Below are 7,132 nucleotides of genomic sequence, written 5' to 3'. Positions count from 1 at the left end.
CCTCATGGCAGAGCCAACCAGGTTTCAGCCTCATGGCAGAGCCAACCAGGTTTCAGCCTCATGGCAGAGCCAACCAGGTTTCAGCCTCATGGCAGGGCCAACCAGGTTTCAGCCTCATGGCAGAGCCAACCAGGTTTCAGCCTCATGGCAGAGCCAACCAGGTTTCAGCCTCATGACAGAGCCAACCAGGTTTCAGCCTCATGGCAGAGCCAATCAGGTTTCAGCCTCATGGCAGAGCCAACCAGGTTTCAGCCTCATGGCACAGCCAACCAGGTTTCAGCCTCATGGCAGAGCCAACCAGGTTTTTGGATAAAATGTCCTGGTACTGGATAAAGTTCATAATGTCGTCCCAGCTAGCACATAACGTTCTGAGAACCAGATGTTTCTTAGAGCTTGGTGAGAGCGTGGCTGTTCTATGGTTATTTTGTATACCACCTTTCCACAACGTTCTGGGAACGGTGCAGGATAGCTGCTTGGCTTTGGAACATTCTCAGCACATTTAAGGAACTTCACAAAATAAACCTTATTTTATTGTTATTTCCTAAAACGTTTCTTAAAAGTTCAAACATTGTTACATTCAATTTCAATTTTGGTAATATTCTAGGAATGTTCTCCAACTGGTTTGACATTGGGAATTTTGTCAAATGCAATATTTCAGAGAATGTTAAATATAAGAAATATGTTTGCGTGACTAATGCTAATTAATTCCCATGTGTCTGATCTGTGCATAGAGTTCAAAACAGTTCATCCAAACTAAGCTAGCAGTGTTATTAAAAGTCTTATTGAAATATGTTCTCAGAATGTTATTTAATTACCTTCAAATAACCTATAATTTCCGTTCTCAAAGCGTTATTAAAACATCCCAGGAAAACCATCAGGAACAATAGTAAAACATTCTCAGAACCTCCCTGCAACCTTAAAATTACCATTCCCAGAATAGGCAAAATTTTCACTTTCGTTGTCAGAAATTTTTAATTATTTCCATTTTACCGGTCAGGAAACTATGGTTTTGTTCCCAGAACCAATGAGAAACAGAAAACGTATATTTCCACAACTTCGAAGGAACCAAATGTTCTAGCTAGGAGAGCAATATGATCTACTTACTGTAAAGAACCAATTACGCTAGGGAGGAGTTCTCAAGCCCACTCAACTCTTACACTCGATCACACATACCTGCCTCCATTCGGAAAACATTAAGAAACAGCAGCAATGTGTTCATTCTTTCCAGACGAAGCAGGCACGGGTGATGCACTCCTCTGGTATGGTCCTTTGAGTGTATCGTGAGAGACAGTGTGCCTAGGGTGCTGACAGGCTGGTTCAAGAGGGAGGAGTGAGACGAGCGCGAGTTTGCTGCCTACTGGAGTAACATGAGGCGTTCGTGCTGCTTCTCCAGATAGAAGTACGGGACATGAACTCGCTGGACCGGTGCAGAAGAGGCCACGCAGTCGGGGCAGAACCTAAACGTTGAGAAACTCGAAGATCGGAAGATAGCAGCGATCTTACAGAAAATACACAAGGCACTACAAACACACACCACATCACACAACCTGCATCACACTAAAGCACACGGCCCTGCCACATTTTGTATTGTCTCCAGCGAATAATGGTTAATTAATGAAGTGGGAAGCCGTAATTGGCGGCATGGAGAGACTTCCTATGCGCCGGGGTGGAGTACAAACGGGGAGGCCGGTTAATTTGGAGGGAGAGAAAAGTCGGGCCTACGAGAGGAGTCATTGTATAGACCGGGAGCGGTATGTTTTTTGACCAACTTGCTCGCAACTTACTCACATGATCACTCAGCACAACAGCTAAACAGCACCAACACGAACACACTACCATTAACACTGACACACTTAATTAGACAATGAGGAGTATAAGGAACAATTTATGATTTTCATCGATTTATTAGAAAGTCTGTAAGGCATTAAAATAATCACCTATCGAAACACAAGAGAAGCATCTTTTGTTTGTCCCTAATATGCAAATGCCAAAGTGCGCCACTGCCATCCTGTTCTACAGACGTGCAGGTAAAGCTGGGGGTGACTGGTGTGTCAAATAGCCCTTCATGCCAGGACAGGGAGTCAACAACTACTACAATTGAGATCGAACTAACAGACGACAACACACAACAATACCAACGACACAGACATGAAGTTCATACCACATCACCAGTAATACACTACATGGGTATAGTGATCGTGAATGACGAAGAGGCTCGGTACGTCTTGTATGATAGCCAAGGTAAAGTTCCATTTAAGTGATAACGTGAGAAGGGTAGCCGCCTAGAGGAACGTTGTTTTGTTTAGGCACGTAATGATCGTCATCTGGTTCAGTCCTATGGGCCGGTACAATCTTAAACGCATACAGAATGGAAGTAGATGGTGTTTGGTCTGTGTGGATGAGTAGTGTGTGTAGTGGTGATGAGGACAGTCTTGCTACGATCAGAGGTGCTCATAGAGTGCTGAGACATTGGCATTGCTTATCTTGCCGTTCGGCCGCAGCTGTGTAGAGGGTCCAGGCACTGCTTGCAGCATCCAGGATAGCCGCCTGAGTATGAGCCGGTCATGCCAAACTGTAAGCTCGCACATGAAGCTACTCTAGTTAAAATATGTAGAGTTTCACTTAGTGACTCCTTCATACTTCACTCCCACAGCGTAATCAAGAGCTGTCCTATACGGCCAGCCGTTTAATCTATCTAAATAAATCTAAGAATTGAGCATGTAAACATGCTCAGGATATATTGGGTGTGACGTTATACCTAGTCTACTACTAACAGATTGCCTGTTCTCTATGCTCTCAGATGGATTCTACTGATCAGGTCCTCTATCATCAGAGACCTGTCCACATCATGTTGACTCTCGTTTCATCCTGCACTGCTCGCTGGTTCCACTCGAGTCTGATGTCTGTCTGCACTAGGCGCTCTTTTCATCTCTGTACGCTGTCTCGTATCTCTCCTCTGTATCTCGTCTCTGTCTCTCTTGCTGTGGTCGCTCTCTCTCGCACTGTCTGCGCATCCTAAAGCTTGGGGTCTCTCCTCATAGTTGTCTACTCTTTTCTCTCGCAGTAATTACTCTCTTCCACAGACTTCGTCGTACTCAATTTCTGACTGGTCTCCTCATCATAGAGATTTCTTGTGCTCTGCTCTTTCTGTCACTCTCGTCTCGTTGTTCTATCTGCGTCTCTCGAATCTATCTCTCGTCACATTTCTCATGATCTCAGTCTTGTCGTCTTTCTCGCCAGCCTACTTGCACTCGGACGTTCGTGTGGCATCTCATCCCTGTCTTGTCATTTTCATATGACAGACCCTTCCCCCGCATAATCACCCAGGAAACGTGGGGCCTACTCGGTTGGTACACTCCATTCGGGCTTCCTCAATAGCCTGACTGTCGATCTTCTCAGCTGGATCCTTGGTTGAGTACGGCTGGTTTATAGTTACATACCAGGCAGCACCAGAGTCAAGTGATAAAGATGACGTGACGCTAACAGCTCGCAATCTCTTTTTTGAAGATTTCAACAAAAGCGCTGCGGGCAGAATCTTAAGTTCATTATTTCGATTTTTTAACCAAATAATGACATGTCAGGAAGAGAAGATATAACCACGCGTAGTGTTGTTCTTAACAGGCAATTAATAATGGATTGGAGAGTGAGTTAGATTTCTGTTGTATAATTGTTTCGGCAGAGAATCAGTGAAAACAAGATTTATCAAACAGGGAGATAAAGGAGAAATTAATGTAGTCGTATCGATGCTCTGATGAGTGTAATAAAAAAGCTGGCTTCTTCAGAATTTGAAATTACTGGGTCCATTGTGAAGACCCTCTGCAGTTCAGGTGTGCTCTTCGATAATTCCGGTGCTATTCCGCTGGTTGTAGAGACATACAGCACAGGGTGTTTTGATGACAGCAAAGTGACCTAAGGAACTCATACGGAAACGGGTATTAACTTACCTCGTTCCTACATTGAGAGCAGCAAGTACATATGTAGGCTTGGGCAGCAGGCAACGTCTGTTTCGGATCTCAAGGCAGCGTACGTGTACCTCTGTCTAATAGCATCTGTATACTTATGTTAAAGAACTGGATGCGTAAGATCTTCGCTATACGATTTTGTTTCGCACATCTTTCGACTCAACATCCCTTGGGTTCTACGGTGGTGGCTCTAAGTTTGTATTGACTTGTTTTGAGAATGCTGATGGCGTCAGTTAGATAGAAGTGCATGGGTAAGGATACTGGAATGATGTGCTTTACTGATCTGGCCTTGTCTACGCTTGTTGAAGTCTTCGTAATTGGACTCGGATGGCGGTTGGGTTTGGTGTAGTTTGGTCTGTCACAGAGATACATAGCCGGTTGGCAATATTTTGGCAGCCCTCCTTCTTGGAAGGATGCAGTTTTCCGCTGCTACGTCCGCATGGCCTCTTCTGAAGTTGTGGTCGATGCTCTTTTTACTCATTAGTGGAGCGTAGTAGCTATAGCCTCTAAGGCTTCGTCTCTGCAGCCATCGCATATCTCTCGTCGCGCATTCACTCGCTCACAATTCGTGCCTGTCCAGCGGGAAAGTCGTCTCTCTTTGTATACAGTGACGTCCTTTAATTCGACTGGAAAGAAACTCCGTATACAACGATAGTGTGAACTGTGTCGCCTTGATAAAGCTTCAACTCTTTTGCTTTAAGCGAGTACTCTAAGAATTGTCAATTGTAGTGTCAATTTAAAAGTACGGTTTACCCTGCCATCTCAATTGATTTGGTATGAACTTAGGATGTAACAGATTGTATCTCGCTAGGTATGTTAACTCACCGATTTCTTGGATTGATAACTATTGTAATAGACCAGTTACGCAAGCCTACTAACATGTTAGTTGCTTAGACGAAACAGATCAGTACCGATATAGTTATACACCATAATAGGTGTTAGATGATAAGTACGGCTATCAGCCGACCGGGTCCAAGGTGAAAAGGGTCAAACTAGCACACCGATGAAGAGGCTAATTCAGAGGAAATGAGCTGACGTTGCCAATCTCTTCTTCTCTCTACCTTGCACTCTAAAGACTAAGAAGAATCAGCGTTCACCGATGATAAACACTTAACTAGTAACCTTCATACAATCAGTTTGCAGATACAGTAAGACTGTTGTGAGTTCGCTCAATAGAAACACAATTCTACACCATCTGCTCACATTCACCTCCATGTCTGCAGAACTTTGATGGCGGCAGATCTACAGTCAGATTAAAGATGATACAAATCGGGGAATCAGTCTTATCACAACGCCACAGGTGAGCGCTCGAGTCTGAGCTCAAGACGTAACCGAAAGACAGAGAGCTAGGATGTTTACATGGTGACGTGAAGATCTTTGATCTTACACAATCATAACTCTTGTGTAGTTCTCTTGGTTTACAGTTAATCATTAGTATTGTTACGACTGTGAAAGGACGTTATGAACCATCCAATGGTGGCGGTTGGAGGTCTTGATGAAGACAACAAGGTATTACAAAGAGGAACTTTTATGAGGTGGTTAATATTATTACTGTGTGAAGATGAAGAAGGATATTTAACAGGGCATGTAAAGTAAGAATGAGTATAATCCAATGTGTTGCTTTCTGTAAAAAAAGCTGCAGTCTATAAATAAGATCAGTGAGTCTATGCTCAAATAGCGGGTCTTTATTGGTTTAAAGAACAAAGCTTGCAGTGTATAATAAGACAATGACGTACTAATGACTCTAATGTTGTCTTGTACTGGTTTAAATCCAGCTGCAGTGAATAAGAAACTGACGTACCTATGCTCATGCGTCTTTATGGTTTAAACAAAGATGCAGTGGTATAATAAGACATGACGTTTAATACGTCAATGGCGTTTATTACTGGTTAAAAAAGCTCAGTGGTCTAAATAAGACAACGTACGCATGCTAAGTGCTGCGTGTACTGGGTGTTTATTGAAATACAACTAGCTGCAAGTGTTATAAAACCTGACGTACTAATAGCTCAAGTGCGTTCTTTACTGGGGTTCAAACAAAGTGCAGTGATAAATAAGAACATGACGTATAATACTCAATGCGTGTTCTCTTATTCTGGTACTAACAACGCTGCAGTGGAGAAATAAGACAGTGAACGAATAATGCTCCATGCTGTTTTTAATGGTAACACAAAAAGCTGCTAGTGAGTATATAATTCTCTCACACACATTCATTCTCCCTTCACGTCTCAAATCCGCTGTCTCTCTCTCCTCTCGGTTGCTCTCCCCTCCTCGCAGATCCTCTCTCTGTCTCCCGTTCGCTTTCTCTCGTCTCTCTCTCCGTCTCTGTTCTCGTCTCTCTCTGCTCTTCCTCTCTCCTCTCCTCTGACATGTGGTGTCTGCTCTACTGTCTCTGCTCTGTCTGTCTCTCTCTCTCGCTGTCGTCTCTCTCGCCGCGTCGTGTTGCTTCACTGCGTCTGCGATTGCGGTCTGTCTTGCTCTCGTCCAGTCACCGCTTCTCAGGTTCCCTCCTCTCTCCCGCTGTTTCCTCTCTCGCTGTGTTCTTCTCTCCCTCGCTCTATCGTCTCAGTCGTCGCTGTCTTCGCTCTCTCTCATTCTCTCTCCCTCTCTCTCTCTCTCGTCTCTGCTCTCTCTCTCTCTCTCTCTCTCTCTCTGTTTCTCTCTGTCTCTCTCTCTTGTCTCTCTCTCTCTCGCGTCTCTCTCTTTCTCGCTGTTTTCTCTTCGCTGTTCTTTCTCTCTCTCGCTGTTTCTTCTCTCTCTCTCTATCTCTCTCTTCTCACGTTCTCTCTAGAGATATGTGGTTCTGTCTCTCTCTCTCTCTCTCTCTCTCTCTCTCTCTCTCTCTCTCTCTCTCTCTCTCTCTCTCTCTGGTGTCTCATACTGATAATCATGTATCTTTCATATCAAATTCAATGTGCTTTTATTCGGCATTAGTAACAATGTACAATATTCCAAGCGTACTTTACGATTAAGTGATACATTTACAATAATACATAATTTAAAATAGTAATAATCAATATGTCACGGATCTATCAGTAAGCCACAAAATATAACGGTAAAAATAACATAACAGGTGGACAATAACATGGCATAGAGGATAGGCCAGCGCAATGATACGTGTGCGCCAACCTACAGCTCTCTGTGATCTATCCCCAACAGGACGCAGGTAGCCT

Source organism: Salvelinus sp. IW2-2015, linkage group LG8 (genome assembly GCF_002910315.2).
Source record: "Salvelinus sp. IW2-2015 linkage group LG8, ASM291031v2, whole genome shotgun sequence".
Classification (NCBI taxonomy): domain Eukaryota; kingdom Metazoa; phylum Chordata; class Actinopteri; order Salmoniformes; family Salmonidae; genus Salvelinus; species Salvelinus sp. IW2-2015.
Note: the sequence above shows the minus strand (reverse complement) of the source record.